This window comes from Acanthaster planci, linkage group LG20 (assembly GCF_054643075.1).
Source record: "Acanthaster planci isolate LZ-2023a linkage group LG20, COTS_SCS, whole genome shotgun sequence".
Classification (NCBI taxonomy): Eukaryota; Metazoa; Echinodermata; class Asteroidea; order Valvatida; family Acanthasteridae; genus Acanthaster; species Acanthaster planci.
This window is the reverse complement of record NC_141796.1, coordinates 7,654,188-7,671,484: the sequence shown is the minus strand read 5'-3', so window position 1 is coordinate 7,671,484 and position 17,297 is coordinate 7,654,188. Positions and strand designations below refer to the sequence as shown.

The 17,297-nt window shown below is 40.0% G+C and overlaps 1 long non-coding RNA gene across 11 annotated transcripts; it reads right to left on the bottom strand.

The window, feature by feature from the left end:
- Positions 1-804: 804 nt before the first annotated feature.
- On the bottom strand, positions 805-16,063 carry LOC110974912 (uncharacterized). Of its 11 annotated transcripts, XR_015423427.1 has the most exons (11): positions 15,487-16,062; positions 15,245-15,408; positions 14,050-14,135; positions 11,972-12,067; positions 11,448-11,539; positions 6,949-7,085; positions 6,207-6,301; positions 4,428-4,633; positions 4,052-4,117; positions 2,852-2,915; positions 805-2,212 (listed from the first exon to the last, which is right to left on the bottom strand). It is a non-coding gene; the product is annotated as an uncharacterized LOC110974912 (long non-coding RNA). The 11 variants fall into 11 exon arrangements; XR_015423420.1 differs by having other exon boundaries at positions 15,245-16,063; XR_015423423.1 differs by lacking the exon at positions 15,245-15,408 and having other exon boundaries at positions 15,537-16,063.
- Positions 16,064-17,297: the final 1,234 nt, after the last annotated feature.

Sequence of the window (17,297 nt, the reverse complement as noted above, 5' to 3'; positions counted from 1 at the left end):
CTATTCTGTTTAATTCTATTTGTATGTAGTATTTTGCCACTTAACCCTTCTCCTAATCTCAACCATTTCACACTGCCAGAGTTACATGTGTCCCATATTCAGATTTTACATTAAAGCCTCATTTTAAGCCCTGCCAGTCTTAAACATCTTCCAAGCTATAAAGCTCCCTCAGTACAGCCTTTCCAGTCACAATCCTATAAGGGTTACAATAAACCCACTGGCAATATGGAACATTAAGAAGCTATGTCTTTCAGACCCCATGGAGTCCTTAGAGCTCCAATACTGATAGCTCCAAGCCCTCAGCCATCCACTCTACCCTTCCTATCAGCTCTCAGATTTCTGGCCCGTAGGCCTACTCCCCTTTCCCATCTCCAGTACAGATTTTGGGTGAAAAATATTCTAAGTCCAAACAATGGAAGGTTTAATATTTAGAAACGAGCACATTTTATCAAGAAAGTGCCGTGGCATAGCGGTTAAGGACACTAACTGGTATGCACAAGGACCTGGGTTCAATCCCGGGTGGGCATGCACAATTTTGTTAAAAAACTTAGTATAAAAAAAAAAAAAAAAAAAAAAACTTCCTTTTCCGGGGACCCCAGGTTTTGAACCGGGATCCCTTGGCCTGGCAGCCAGCTAGCTAACCACCAGGCCACAGGCCTCTTGATATAAAATAATTCGGAACTTATATTTAAAGGTTAGGATTGCGCAACATCGAAAAACGGCAGAGACACAGCTCATCTGCATATATTTAAATAAATGTTGAATATGCAAATACATAGGGAAGCAACAGCATACCAATGCAGGTAGATACAGACTTTGATGTATTCCAGTTTAATATGAATTCATGTCAAACAAGTAGGTACAAGCACTTCTATACTACATGTAACTACTAAAATATTTTGATATTCTTTGTATGCATCTGTCGCAAAAAAACTGGCGAAAAGATTTTGCAGGCATGGAAATTTCTTTCAATCAGAAGCATCTCTGAGAAAATTTGGTAGTAACAAGTCTCATGTTCAAGCTACCTGTGACTTACATGTAGAATATGAGAGAAATTTACACTGCACAATCCAAATCGGGAGAAAAAAAGAAGGTTTTGAGTAATACTCGGCTTTTTTCAAGCTTCCCCAAAATTTCAAAAGAGTTCTATTCTATCTACATTTATTCACAGCAGCAAAAGGCATAATTATAATTTTGTGCAGTCACAAACAATTTGACAGATTTTGAACATACAACTTTGAGTACACAACTTAGTCTATCGAATGCACAGAATGCAAAATACTGATTGTTCAAACTTAATGATAACTTTTGGAAACCAACTTGAAGGGTAGCTGCAATCAATTTGTTTGAATACAAACCTTCAATATGCATCCCCCTATTCCCTAGTTAACCATATGTTGGGCTTTCTTTCACTTTTTCAAAGGTTAATTAATTTACTGCCTTTTAGGTTTTTATGCCAATAAGTAATTTCCTTATTCAGAGCAAGTGTGATGTCATCACAGGAAGAAAGTCTCAATGTTATATTGGTTTGTACTCAGAAGTCCCTCATGTTTGGAGAATTTACTGGACAAAATTTTCACGTCTTTACTGATCCATTATCGTTTTTGATCACAGCAATTAGCAAGCATTAATCTCTTTATCAGAAATGCTAAAAACTTCTGTGCTGAAACATGTCTCCCCTGGACTTCATAGCAATAGCGCCCTCAGTTGTCCAGGAAAGCTTGAATAATTGTGTTAAAAATGTGCACTTTTCAATGTATGTAACCAAATAGGAACATAAAAACACATCTAATAAGCGTAGAAAGTTAAAAAAATTGCTTTGAAGAAAATTGCATTGCAGCTATGCTTTAAAATATGATTATTTCTTTCTCTAGAGACAAAACTACACCCTTGATACCAAACACTGTGATCATCTACATGTAACAAAAGAAGCAGGTGCAAGAACAATGTTAGTGAACTGTGTTTCTTTGGTTAGATGTTCGAAGTAAAAGCTGTCCGGCAAAATTTGTTGTTTTTTTACTAAAAACATCTACACTCCCTGTTTCAAGCCTGAACCCTGTTTACTATGTCAAGACAAATGCTGTACAATATTCAGCTTCAGAGCATCCCGTTTGCACTGGCAAAGTTTTGTGAGGTGAAGCCCCTCCAAGTACATTGTACCATGGTAGACAGGAACCACTTCACCTTGTTTGAAACGCTAATGTTCTCTTGCCTGCATGGATGAGAAAATATTGTTGGCAATGGTTTCTTTAGTCTATGATGTTTTTATCAATCATTTAAAAAAAAAGATTCACTTCAACGAGAATACCCAAAAATGTGCAAGATTGTTAGAAATCACAATATTATTTAAATCATTTTGGTTTGAATTTTTAAAAATTTTTTTCTACTTTCTTCTATGTTACTTTGGTGGAAGTGTTCAAAGCATTTTATCCTTGAGTTAATGTGTTAAAACATGCCTCATCATGGACCACTGTACATGAATAAAGGACCTATTATGGAAAGTACAAGTAAGCTTTTTTTCGGTCTACTGACTAGTCTCTCAACCTTTTCTGTACAAGTCTTGCGTATTTTCTACAATCCATTTTTCCCCAGAATTTTCTCTGGAAATGAAGCCATGGTGAATCTTGTTTTTGGCCGCACATCTTCTACACATTTCATGCAAAGTTTCTTCTTTTTTACATTCAAATGCACTATAGAATCAAACAATGTTCATTCTTATGCATATCATATAATACAAAATATCATGCACGCACATAATATGTACAAGGAAGACTTCAAATAAATTGGCCTTAAAACTTCAAAGACATGTCACTTTGATTTAAAAAAAAAAAAAAAGGAACTCGGGCTTTACCTGCAACTGAAGTGAAATAGTCAGGCTCCCTTTGATTTTAGAGTGGATGATAAATGAAGTGAACCTGGGGAACAAAATCCAAAATGGCCATCTTGTGAATAAAGGCCACTGAATAAATGACCCACATTCTGGTTAAGTTGTTTACAGAAGAATCAGTATATTAACTTCAACTAATTCTTTCTTTCAAATATCCAACAAAAGATTTCTAAGAATTTACGGAGCACATGTATGATTTTCTTGAAGGAGTTATATCTTTTCGAGTGATTTAAATAAAACAACCGTGCGAATGAAATGAAACTATATTTTTGAAATTGGCTAATTTTTCAGGAATTTTCTTGTCAAACCTCTGCCTGGCTTCAAGTGCAGTGTTACACATTTCTGTTAAAGGTGCAGTCCATCATTTGCAGTTATCAAAAAAGTAACCGATGAACTAATTTTTGAAAAACCTACTTGTTGAAAGTTGACTATAGAACAAAACCCCCCGTGAAATTATTCTTTCCAGCGAGCTGTCATTTTGAAGAAAACAAAGGCAGTTTTGGAAAATGCATCTCAGGACACATTTTGGAAAATTACCACTGGAAATGTGCAAGCTTTGACGACATGAGTGCATCAACTATACATGTAAATCATTGGCTCGATGTGTGATACTGCATAGCTGCATTTGAGTGAATGTGAAAATGGGTCCCTGAGGCTCAAATTCCAGCACAATTCAAACACGACTCAGCAACTTTTGATTTCAAATTCAAATCCTAACATGTTTTCCTCAGAACATAGAGTATTCAATGAGCTGAAAATTCATCAGTTTTGTTCTCTGAAACCTGTCTTTGGATTTTGAGTACTCTTGTTGCCCAAAAGAACATAATCCACAAGGACATAATAATCCACAATGATGGACTGTGCCTTCAACACACTAGAAGTACATATGAAGCAAAATATGGGACGGAGAGAACTCCCCCGCCTTTGTGTTGGTCATTGTTTGATCGGAATCTCAGGAATTCTTAACAGACTTCTAGAGGGGATGACATGTGTTAGGTAACAGTAGTCTAGAGTGTGTACAGGGATTGGACAGGTAAGGGGGGTGCCCCTCTGTCCCATATCTTGCCTGGTATAGAGAAGTTATTATTACTATTCACAATATTATGTACATGTAGAATTTGCATAAAATTTCTGATGTTTTTAGTAGAAATCATCCGGGCTCACCTACATATATGCTCCTTCAGCCAGTCAATGGCATCTCCATGAAAGCAGGTCACAGCAAACAAAGTGCTGGAATACAAGAAGAGTAAAATTTGTAAAATCTTTGTGAATTTCAAGCCATCGTGTTCACAATGCTTGCAAATGATAACACAAGACATTTTAGCTCATATGCAAAATTTACGGGAGGTGTTTATTAAGTCAAACTCTAAAAGACCAACACCCTAGTGGGTATAAAATCTCTCTATGAAAGTGCATAGAGCTATGATCGGTCACTCAAGCCCGGATGGTTAGAGGCTCAGGTCCACCTGCCGGTGCAGGTTGCAAAGACTAGAGGTAGGTTTGGTCATCAAAGCCTGGATGGTTAGAGACTCAAGTTTACCTGCTGGTTCATGTTGCTGAGACTAGGATTGGCCACTCAACCCTGGATGGTTAGATGCTCAGGTCCCCCTGCTTGTGCATGTTGTTGAGACTAGAGCTAGGATTAGTCACTCAACCCTGGGTGGTTTCAGGTCCACCCGCCGGTTTGAGCTTGTGTCCATGAGCAAGACATTCACCAATACTGTAATTACAGCATTATGGATGGAGCTTTGGAGATGGAAAAGAAGAAATCAAAATGGGTAAATCTGTGATGCAGAATTTTAACTGTAAAATAATTGGGTAAAATACGCCATTAAAACAATTAATCTCAACTTAACCCCATTAGTCGCTGGATAACATGCAAACACGTACAATTTTCCTTACTTGTTCAGTGGACGACGTGTAGACTCACTTACATGTAGGAATTTCTTTTTCATTCCCGCAATTGACTTATTAATACCTCATGAAATTGCAAGGAAAACCTGTCCCTAGCAGGTTTTATAGGGAAGAAAATGGAAATCAAGAGGCTAACCAGTAAAAGATTGACAACAGCCAATCTTGTACTTTGGCTATTAGTTTAAAATGTCAGTCTCTTTTGTTTTTGAATCATGCATTCAAAAAGTGCAAACTTTGCCGAAGTTAAGGTGGGTGCACCTAGGACAAGTTTTTGGGATGACCGATGAAGCAGTTTGACAAATGTTGCCCAAATGAAGGCTGGTAGGGGCCACACTTCCTGTTCCTCAGATGGAAAATTTGCTCAACTTATTGACATACATGTAACAATGGGAAACTCAACGCGTGCCCATCAAAAAGGTTAGCAAAATTTTCAGCTAGAATAAGCACACTTTTAAAGCAGCACCACAGACCTTTAAATCATGCTGCCATGTTTGTCTTGTTCCCTTTTGCCCGACTGGAAATATTAATACAAATTCACATACTGATAAAAGTGACTAGACTACTTTTCCTTCCAGCCCCATTTTGGTTACATTGCCTTGAATGCAGAAAAGGGAAATGACTGCCCCATGAGAGAGGTCTATGAAACTACATGTAGGCCCCGATCTTTGGGGTAGAGTGCTTTCAAGTACACTGTACTTAACAAAGACAAAAATAAATGGCAAGGGTTAGTGTGGCAGTGAACACTTGACAGCCTAACATGATAGGGGCAGGGGTGTGCACATCAGAGAGCCAGTGAACATGGGCCAACATAGTCGGACCATGCTGGCCGGGAAAGCTGACTATACATGTACAATCATACTATTTCAACACAAACACCGAGTATTCATCTCCTGACAAATCACAAAGCTCCTTGTTGCCATCTTTGTTCAATTCTCATCCTACAGGAACTACTTTCAAATTTGGGGTGAGAGTGGAGGAACTTGAAACATCTATAAAATAATCACTAGAGGTTTAAAGTGCCCTACAGCAGTGTAGGGTCTATGAGTTTGTTTCTGCATTCAATTGGGGACCCTGAACAATAGAGGACAATATATAAGGTCCCCGATTGACAGAGGGTCCCCGATTGACAAATGTGTACAAAACATATGGGTGGTCTTCTAAAAAAGTTGAAGTACAAACAAAAGAGGAACAATAGGGGGTCCCCAGTTGCAGGCAAATGCACACTTGTGTGTGTTTACCTTCAAACACCCATTTCTTGTTTCTACATCAACGTTTATGTGCGAAAACAACCTAATGTTGAACTCAAGATTTTCCAGATTTTAAAGGAGATTTTTTGAACACTCTTGAAACCAGGAAAATCCTGATGACAAAATATGAAATCAGAAACAATCTTGACAAATCTCACCCCTTCAAATTGCAGTGTTCTTCTGTGCAACGCTTCGTGATTGCAACTGGTTCCGTATGGTACCAGCATCCGGACATTCACTAGTCATGCTAGTACTGCAGACAGAGAGGTAGACGAGTCAGGATACTCACTCATGTCACACGTACAGTCAGGCATCAATGTTGTGAATGCGACAAGAAATTCAAGATGTGGACTTTAACCTTTGCTGCACAGAATGGAATTCTCTTCAATTATGAACCTGACCTGGCATTATTGAGGCTAAAGATACATGTACAATCAAGTGACATGTCTTCATAACTCATCAGCCGCATCAGGGAATGACACACAGTAACATCCAAACTTTTTACACTTGTCAGGACAATTCATGGTGAAGCAACCGATAACATGCATAAAACAAGGTTGCTGGGACTTCACAGATTACCTTGTTCTAAACAGGGACGTTGTATTACAGGAAAGACAAGCATGCAAAGATTTAGAGAAACCTAAAAATTGATTTTGCTATAAGCAGGATATGTTGGAAATCAAGATTTGACTGTATCCCACTGACTTAAATTTGACTCAGTGACTCTCGAGTTGAAAAGTTGAGTTTGCTGTGTTGCGCTATAGGATAAATTTACTTTTTAAAGTGCCGTCTGCCTTTTCTGAGGAATGTACATGTAAATGTAAAATTCTGGTTGGCGAATATCGCATGCACTCTACCCAAAACAGAAAAAAAGGGCAAACTAGAAGTGAGATTGTCAACCTTTGAGTAGTGGAAGAGGATCCACCGAGGACAGCTGGTACTGCACACATGAAGGAGGAATCTGCAGCCACAGGTTGATCTCAATCAAGGGTGGTGACGGCATGCATCTTGTAGATGGCACTGGGGATGGTGTCTCTCTGTTGAACAAATGACAGATACCAAATGATCAAGGGCTGGTGGAGAAATTCCTTAAGGATGCAGTCAACCAAGCACCACAGAAAATCATGAAAAATTAACCCCAAAAGAGTCCTCAATATTTTTCCACTATCTCCACAGTGCATTTTCTCAGGAACCAAGCCTTTGTTGGAGTTTTCACAGAAAATCTTTGGGGGCATGTTTTAACGAATTTTGTGGAAAATAATAGGCCTACATGTACATGTACCATTCTTGTGCAGCATTTTTTTTTTACACTGCTGTGCTCAATGCTTGTGGGAAAGTATACATGTGGCCTTGAATTTCCATATGACAAAACTATCAGTACACGTCTTACTTCAAATTTCACAAAATGAGAGTATTAATACATGAATGCCAAGTTTTAAAGAACGTCCACTACGGCACAGCCAAGTTCTTGGGGAGGGGGAATCTCAAGCCTGGTCACCAGCCATTTTGAAATGGCTTCCCTCTACTTTCTTAGGCACTTAGGCACTGTTTTCAATCCGTCACTTCATCAACTCTGCCCTCGGATGGAAGCCCCCAATCCCAGGTCCTGTCCTACAATTCCACCCCTTTTTTGTCCATATTTTTGGCCAAACAACCTAATTTTTCAAAAGAAACTGTGGGGAAACTTTTTCATGCTGATGAGCTCAGCAGAACTTGTCACTTGAATGAGTGCACTGCTCAAGACAAATTTGACAGATTGATACTGAACCCTAGCGGACGTCCATCTGAAGTCTCTGTGTGACTTTCATCTGCACTGTAAAATGATACTGTAAAATGTGTAATGTACTGCCTTTTGACTAAGACAGTAATCTACTGTAAACCACCTTTCCGTTTGTTACACATATTTGTCGTGTGTTTGTGAAATGCCTGGCACTTACTGACATAATGTTTTACGGACTGTAAACTTTGACCTTATTAGGCAAGTCAACACAAATGGGGTGTTTTTACCGCTACATTTCGCAAGTTATTTTGCCCTTTTTCGTAAGTTTCGCAAGCATTTCATTATTTTCACAAATGTTTTGCTTTGTGAATGTAGTTTTGCATATAAATGCCAGTTATAGCCCTCAACATCAATTAGACATTTTTGTGTTAATCTAATGTCTTCTCAACCTGTGAGTTACACGTTATCTTGACGTCAGCACTGGGTGCAAACATGCCGTCAGAAAGAAGTCAGTTATCAACGTTTTTTTCAATGCTAACTTGGTCATCGCCTGACGTTATTACGATGTTAATACAACATCGGTCTGCTGCTGGTGTTATGACCTAATTAACATAAATTTTGCACTGGGAGATGGGAGGGGCTTCAGGCAGGAATGTAATTGCTGAGATGACCATATCTTCACCCAAGCAAAGTACCAGTACTCGTGGCTATATCAATGCCTGAACAAACACAATGCACCATTTCTCAAGCAATGGCCAGATGAATGCACACTTTATTTTCTATATGCTGTATCAGCATTGCAGTGTCTTGTTACATGTATACAGCCAACCATCATTCTTATGGCTTAATTCATTTGCATTTCTGTCAATCCTTTTCTTGGCTTCTTTACTGGTGTAGAGGTGGTAATCTTTTCTTTCACAAGACAGTGTCCTTGCCCTTTGTCTTCACCTACTTTCTGTCTTGGAGTCACACCACCTGCACCCGTGGTAATAAACACCATCCTGTAGGTTAGAGAGACCAATCCATACTTTACCTATAGAGTGAGTGCGCATGCCTGCTTCCCATTACTCTTTTTCAGAGCTATAAATTCTGTCCATCTCTTCACTGTGCTCGTTTACCTGCATCTGTGCCATTTTCGTGCTTTTCCAGTCATAATCTGTAACATTGGACACCTAAGCACAAGGACTGCATACTGCCTTATGCATTTATGCTTCACCTTATTGTATCATTACTGGTGAGGTGGTAATAGCATTTCCTCTTTCAGAGCAGAAATATGAACACAGGCTGGTCTTGCTTTTGTAGCCACACTGAAACAGAGGCGCTGGGATGTTTGTGACACGCTGGATTGTTCAAGCTGTATACTTGTCACAAGGGCAAAGAGCCGTGTGACAAAGTCAGCCATGGTTCTGATAATGAAAGGCAATATGACACACTTTGGGTGAGAGGCAACGGCTTTCAAGATCAGTCTTCCCTGACAGACTGAGGATTATACCTGATGATGACTGGCCAAGGTTGGAAATGAAATGGCACAAGACTTGCTACATGTACATAAACGTTGCTTCAGAATCCTGCATATCAAGACTGCGTGAGAAAAGAAGCAGGAAGATGGCTACGGAAAGGAATGACCAGAAAGCTCACAGTCCAGATACCAAGCGTCTCAGTTATTGTTGTGACAATGAAAGTGTCACAAGAGATAACCGAACACTCCAAAGATGACTATGTTACATGTATGTCAGTGAGGATGGGTAATGTTGGTGACCTGATGGCTGCTGAAGGGAAGGACAACAAACAGTGCTACGTGGAATTCGAACAGAGGGTAAAGAAGAAAGATTGTTATTCTCAGTCCTCAAATCCATACCTCAATGACAGCAGAATTACTGGTACTTGGTCTGTCCATTGGTAATGCGTATGATATGGGTAATGTATGGGACAGATACATGTACATGTATGTGGAGGTCTGTTCACTGCAGAACAAGGGTGTCCCTGAATGCTACAGATCTGCTAGAAGATAGACATTTTAATCTGAACTACAAGCAGTTATTGGCAATAAAAGGATGTTTTTCCTGTTTACTAGTGCAGATGTCTGAACCACTTGACCACTAATCTTGCTGGTGTCGGCTATCTGGTTCCAGTCACATGAACAGTTTCCTTTCTTTTTCATTTGAACAACACAATTTTGGTTGTCCCTTCTTCATCTTTTCTTAAATGTTAAATCTTTGAATTTGTACGCTATACTAGGACTTTCTGAACAGGCTATACAGTAGCGGAAATTTGTGCTGGAAGTTGGGAGTGGGACCGGAGATGGGGACTGGTGGGGGAATGACTTGCTTGGCGACAGAAATTTGAACATATACTTATCTGATCATAAAACACAGCTGGACGCTTACGTTTCCTGCACAGCGTAACTGGTGTAATGAGAATCCTTGGGAACAAGAAGACTACAGACCAAGAACTTTCTCTGAGCTCTCCATGAAGTTTGTGAAAGCATATAGAATATACATGCAGATGTACATGTATATGGATGGCCGTATTTTGATGCTGGAGACTCCCGTTTTGTTGTGTCTGTGCATGACATAGCTACGATCTGGCCGTCAATGGTGAAACTGTACAGTCTAAAGGAAAACCCCAACTCAGCATTTCTTGGTTTTTGTAACTGTGATCTACATTAATTGCTGTTGCACTGTCTGATGTTAGTGTACGCTTAGTCTGTGCATCCTCGTTTCGCTTTGCTTATTGGCTACTTTAATTAGTTTGCTATCGGGTAATGTGTTTTTTCCCTCTAGGCTCCTAAGGATGCCTACTTATGACAATAGCTGGTTTGGGTCTACATACATGTAGGCAATGTGCTAATAAACCAAAGCTGAGTGTGGCAGTTAAATTACATCCTGTCTCTGTCTACATGCCTTTTATAGTCCTCGTTTCACAATGGGACCAGTCTGTGTGTGGCATCCCACTAAACGATGTTGACCTTATCATTCTAGATTCCCGTTCTCTTCCCAAAACATTAATATTTTCCAACAACTTTTGAAGCCCGAGAGAGAGCATCTCCATTGTTAGTATATGTCCTGGTACAGAAATACACGTACCATGAAAAAAACTCTTCTGTGCTGTCTACGTTTTGGTTTCTTGTACTGAATTCTGATTTCCAGAGTGTTTCCAAGTGCACTGGTACTGTGTGTTAGGTCTGAGCCAAGTTTCTGGACCATCAAAGGAGACATTCTGGAAAATGTGGGCCATTTTGCAAAATCGACAAAGAATGAATACTGAAAACTGGTATGGTATAGAGTCTGGGAAATTCCAACCTAACAGTGCTGAATGGCATGTTTAATCTAGTTTGTTGTAGTCCAACTGTTGCTAGGATCATGCAGTTCTAGTAGAACTGAGTTTGGACACAATATACACTTCACAAAAAAGTTAAAGGACCACTTTTTATTTTGTGTGTACTTTTTATATGAGATATTATACTGTTGAAAATGTGCATTTGATGTTTTGAATTTTTTTACATTTTTTATTCCAATGAAAACACCATCCAGACAAACAAAAATGGAAGTTATAGACCCCACTCACTGCTTGGAAAAATTAAAAGTTAAGAAAAAAGTGGTCTTTAACTTTGTTTGAGTAGAACATATTAAAAACAAAATAAAGTGAACAAGTTTCCTTCCTTCCACCTGCTTCATACCTGAGGAATTAAAGCTGATTGGACAGTTAATCAAGCTACTGACGTAGGCATACTGCTTCTGGAGTACTGCAGAGTGGGTGCGGGCATCACTCCTGCGGAATAATAGGCGACACTATTATTTCTGAGCCAACAAATTGACAAAGTTCGAGAGGAAATGATGGAGGCTAATAACAAACCATAAGGTTTAAAAAGACGAGTGGTGAGCAGAGAAGACATTTATACTGTCCGCAATTTTGCGGACTTGTGAAAATGTAACCATTTACACTTTCACTTGCAGTAAGCACAACTAAAAATTGTAATTGCAAAGTTTTGTTAAAGGTCAAAAGTGTTCTTTTTTTAATGTAACACCCTTAGCTGGTATTCATGTAGGACACCAGTTAAGTACTGTCCTGTACATATACTGAGGGTGTTAATTCAAATTTGAAAAAATGATAACACAGTTTGTGCAGGGTAAAATTAAACTGAATGAATTTAGCATGGAAATAGAGAAATTAACAAAAAAAACCCAACTCTTAACACATTACCTCCGGTTTTTTCCCCAGTTGATATCTCTCCTTGCTGAAATGGTGTCGAAATTTCACTCTGTCCGGAAGGTTTCAATATCCCCGGCGCAAATCCATCTTTGAAATAGGTTTTATTATGTCATAAGTTAGAGTAGCACTTCTGGGCGTTACTGGGTCAATGTTTGTTAATTAAAGAAGAACGAGTATGGGAAGATATAACAATAAACATGCTACAGCACCTTCCCCCTTGCGGGTTCCCTTGAAATCACAGAGAAAAATCTTGTACATGTATGTACGACTATCAAAGGGGTCTCTTATGCAAATTTTTGTGAAGGTTTCCTTACATGCCAACTTGTTTGAGGGTATTAACCCTCAAAAACACACATCAAAAGATACACTTAGTTTATACAGTGTAGTTAAAGAGCAACTCTAAGGAAAACATGTTTTCTCTGATTTGTATCTGATCAAATAAATTGAACACATCCAAATCGAACGCACTGTCATTTGTTTTCAGAGCTCAACTATAACTGAGTTTATCATTTCAAATAAATATGGAAGCATCCAAATCGAATGCAGTGTCATTTGTCTTCAGAGCTCAACTATAACAAGCTAAAAAGGGCTTTTTTCCTGTTCATGCCAAAATGCAAATTCTGAACATGAACACAGGGCGAGGGTTACCCTCGTTTTCTCAGAATGACGCAATCTACATTCTAAATTCACATTTGAACAGATAAACTCAGGGAAAACATGTTTTCCTTGGAGGTGCTCTTTAAGATTTGTAACTTTAACCCGATGTGAATCTGGGTCATATGATTCATGAAAAAAATTAAAAATAAAGATGGCAAAAAGTTCTGACACTGCCACTGGTATGCAGAGGTATACATGTACATTAGAACGGGGAAAGCGTATACATTGTACATGTACACTTAAATACACGTATCTCACATTTGTGACAAAGGTCATCTTTCCCAGGCCCATTGCCTGACCAGAGACTGAGGGGGTTTGTGAAACAAAAAAGCAGAACTTTTGGCACATATTTTTATACAAAGGTCTATCAAAATGTGCTTTGGAAAACAACATTGAAAAGTTGCCTGTCTGTCGCAAACCAAAGGTTGCACGTAAGACTTGTACACTGTAGTTTTCAATGTTGAATAAACTTAACAAAAATACATTGATTTCAAACCCTTTGAATCACCTAAAATGTGGATATTTGCCAGAACTCCCTGACGGCACATATGACTAGAGATTAACTCATTAAATATGCAGAATCGTGAGAATCAATTAACATACAAGCCGTGGCTTGTATGCCGAATATTATGGTATATCTAAAATATTCAGTACACACACACATGTTCCTCTTTTGTTCATACTTTAACTTTTTCCGAAGACCTCCTTATGTTTTGTAATCATTTTCCAACTGTGGACTCTTCGGCAACCATGGACCCTATTGTACCCTATTGTTATAGGTCCACAATTAAAGGCGTTTCCACACTCACACAAACATAAGTGTGTATTTGCCTGCAACTGGGGACCCCTTATTGTTCCTCTTTTGTTTTTACTTTAACTTTTTTAGAAGACCACCTAAATGTTTTGTACACAGTTGTCAATCGGGGACCTTATTGTCCTCTATTGTTCAGGGTCCCCAATTGAATCCAGAAACAAACTCACCCACACACAAAAAAGACCACGAACAAGCGGAACTCAGAAGCCAGCTGGGGGGTTCATTCGAACCCCCAAGCCTATGGGCCTGGTTCCTTATACTGAACTTGAGATTGCTGATACATGTACATGCATGTAGTTCAAAGGCTGTTCATTGTTTACTATACTGCAGGACAGACTGGTCATAAAGAACCCAACTGATTCTATGTGGACACACTTCTGAATGTAAAAATATGGGTAACTTCATTGAACATGCTCATGTATAAACATATGCTACTCTTGGATCAGTCTTTTAGGGAAAAGATAGCCTTATAAGCTGGTCCCAATCACAGTGGTACCGGTATACATCAAACATTTATCTGCACTCTCCGGCGAAAGGTTCAGGGTGTTTGCATTGCTCCCAATGAGAATTGGATTGTTACTTTGATTACTTTCCCCACCTGCACTCCAACTGACTCTGCGCAGTGGGCTTGAGAAAGTGGCAAAGCTGAGTCTTGCCCTACAGGCGAACTCTTGAGAGAATCCTCTGTAAGAAAGGGGAAAAGGAAGTTTGGACTAAGAACAAAGGCTTGACATTGGTCCCTGTCAACTCAGACGGGCCAGTCGCAATCGTAGGCCCCCAAAATTTTGAAGAGTTAAGATATCCTGTAGGCTATACAAAATGAGGATGACTGTCATGCAAGAGTGACAGACACAGGCATGGCAAGGGAGTATGGCGGAGGGGCTATGTGGCAGACTTCTCCATCATTTTGTCGCCCTTGTCAACTTGTTTCTTTTAATGCTTGCAATTTTTGGCAACAAAGGAGAATTTGCTACAAAGAACATTACGGCCAATGATATAAAGTTTAATGAACGGGACCCACGAATACACGGGGTGCAATATGGGAGCATGCAGGAGATTGGGGTTCACTACCTCTAGTACAGTTACAGGCCAGAAAATATCAGCCAAATCTCACACGCCGATCAAACTGCTACATGTACTAGGGAGTGAACCAGAACTGAGGTTAGAATGTCTGTAAAGGAGGTGGGAGCTTTGAAAAGGCTGTCTACAGATTGTGAAATGTGGATGAAGTCTGACCTTGCTTTTTTTACAGCTGATTATGTAGCGACATCCATTTTTATGAATACAGCAATCCCTACATGCCTTGCAAGTTACATGTACAGGTATATTTGAGAAATCTCTTATCGGTGCTGAAGTTGAGCTCGACCATCTGACTAATATCACAAGATAGCCCGGGTAAACTAGGACAAGGATTTAAAAAAATATCTAATAGGCCTAGCTCGAGGCTTCAATTCAGGCTGGAGGTCATGTGACGGTCTTGTGCATGGGGTCTTGTGATGGTCACAAGACAAACACAGGACCTCCCATCTGAACTCAAGTCACAAGCTATACAGCGGTCTTATCTTGCTTGTCACTGGTCTACAATATGAAGCGTAGGCCCTCACCACCACGGATGTTAAATTGTGGTTAATATCTTTATCTTACTTAATGATCTATAGTAAAGATTGCGGTAACACCATGTATTTATCTCTTCTTTGAGTATGTGTGGTTCTGAGAAGAACCGGGGAATAACTTGACGTTTCGAACAGTGTACTCTGTCCGTCTTCAGGAGACTGCATCTTCAGGAGACTTACTTAATGCTGTAAAAAAATGCTGGTGAAATTTCAGGACCCTCATCTGTCATCGTTCTCGCTGACCAACCATGTAGTACGGTGATGTATTTGAATAATTATTAAAAAGGCCAAGGCATACACGATGTTATGCTGAAACTAAAGAGGCCGATATGATTTACAACCGGCTTAGCCGAGCTGAGTGAGTCTTAGCCCCACTAGTGTGGCACGGATCACTCCCGATCGGGAGTGAGAGTCCGTGCCACACTAGTGGGGCTAAGTGAGACTGAGAGTTTGTCTTGCACTGTAGGCCTACTTCCGTGTCACTCCATGGAGGAAGGACGCACAAACCATGATGAAGGAAGTGTCCTTGCGAATTGCACAAACCGACTTCAAAGGAACAATGATGGTCGCCGCGGGCGTAAACTCCGTGGTGTTCTCACTCTATAAACCCGCTGCTGTGTAAACAATCCGCTGATTCAATTTTCGCGCGGCCTGCAAGCGATTAATTAAGGGCAAGAAAGGTCGTGTCGCTTGGTATCTGTTCATGCGCATGCGTACATGCCCAAAATGGCGGCGCACGGTCCGGAAGACTTCGTAATGACAAGAATAAATTCAGTGCTCTGAAACGAGCATTCGGTAACTGAGTACCTTCTTCTGGGCAAGCAGATTCAGTGATCATGTTTCAGAGCACAGATTTTATATTATAGTCTTATCAATAATCTGATCACGGTGCTACGCAGCCCTTCTTTATTTCCAGGAAGACTTCGTGTTTGGCAATTTTCCTCAATCACACGTATGAAGCTAGCTTAGCCCAACCAAAACCAACATGGTTGTGTTCGTATTGCGCATGTCCAATGCAATATTAGACTCGCGTTGCAGCCATTCATCGTAGTTACACCAGTAAAAACACCAGCAACTTGTGTGAACTGCAGAAGTGAAATGGTTGTAATCTATGGGGTGTGGTTCGAATCCTGTGTGGAAATTGTGGACGGGGAGGTTTTTTTTTTTTAAGGAAAATAAAGCCCGGATGCAATTGAAGACTGTGGTTGAGAAGTTTCACTCGTGAAGTCTTTTATGGTTGGTTGGGCCTCATGTACATGTACACGGTGCATGCGAGTGGTTGATGGCATAGCACTTGCCAGTGATGAGACATGTCTAGTCGGCCATTTGGACCAGGCACCGCTGATTACCAATAAAATATTTCATTTAGCATTGCCATGTAGTGTTCCTTCCTCCATGGCATTACAGAGGGAACCATTCACATGAAAATAATTGTACAGAATTTCAGTGACCTTTCATGCTAAAATTTGAGTAACAATGAAATAAAAAGGAAGGCCGACTGGGGGGCTGTTCGCGTGTAATTTACGAGCGCATGCGTATTGCTAAAAAGCCACTGTCTGCGGCACTACCGGCAGTCTAGGATTTCTTACGTCGCCTCGGGTTGCGCTACACAGAATATAGCGAAAAACCTGGCCGAAATGGCGTCGCCTGTCGATACTCTGGGAGAGGTTGGCATGTTGTTCACTGGAAGTTCAAGATTATGGCCAGAATATCGCATTTTGTTTCAATTTTATGGGGGTTAGCCACGATTTTTAAAATTTGCCTTTCCCCAACGATACCGGAAACAGCAGTAAAACCGTGACACTGCGCTCAGTTCTCAGTGTAGCCGCCCGCCTCTATGCAAAATAGGCCCACAATTTTGGGCTTTTTGTGAAAGAAATATCCCGAACCGAAAACTATCAGTCCCAAATTCGAAATTTATAGAAATATTTCTATAACTGAATCCCTCCTGATTATGGCACGTCTTATTTTAAAAACCCCGTGGGATCACAAAAATCAATGAGCTCGCGCGCAGTACGGTAATCATCGATTTCGGGTGGAATTCACCCAAGCTTCGGTAAATCCCCAAACGTATTGCGAAATGCGGGACTTTCCAGTAACCAATTTTAAGGAGTCGGCCACATTACAAAAATGTTAAAAACAAATCAACGTACAAGTAATGTGCAGAATTTAACAATATTTAGTTGTTTGTTGTTTGTTTGTTTTGTTTTGTATCGACTATTGATCCGTAAAA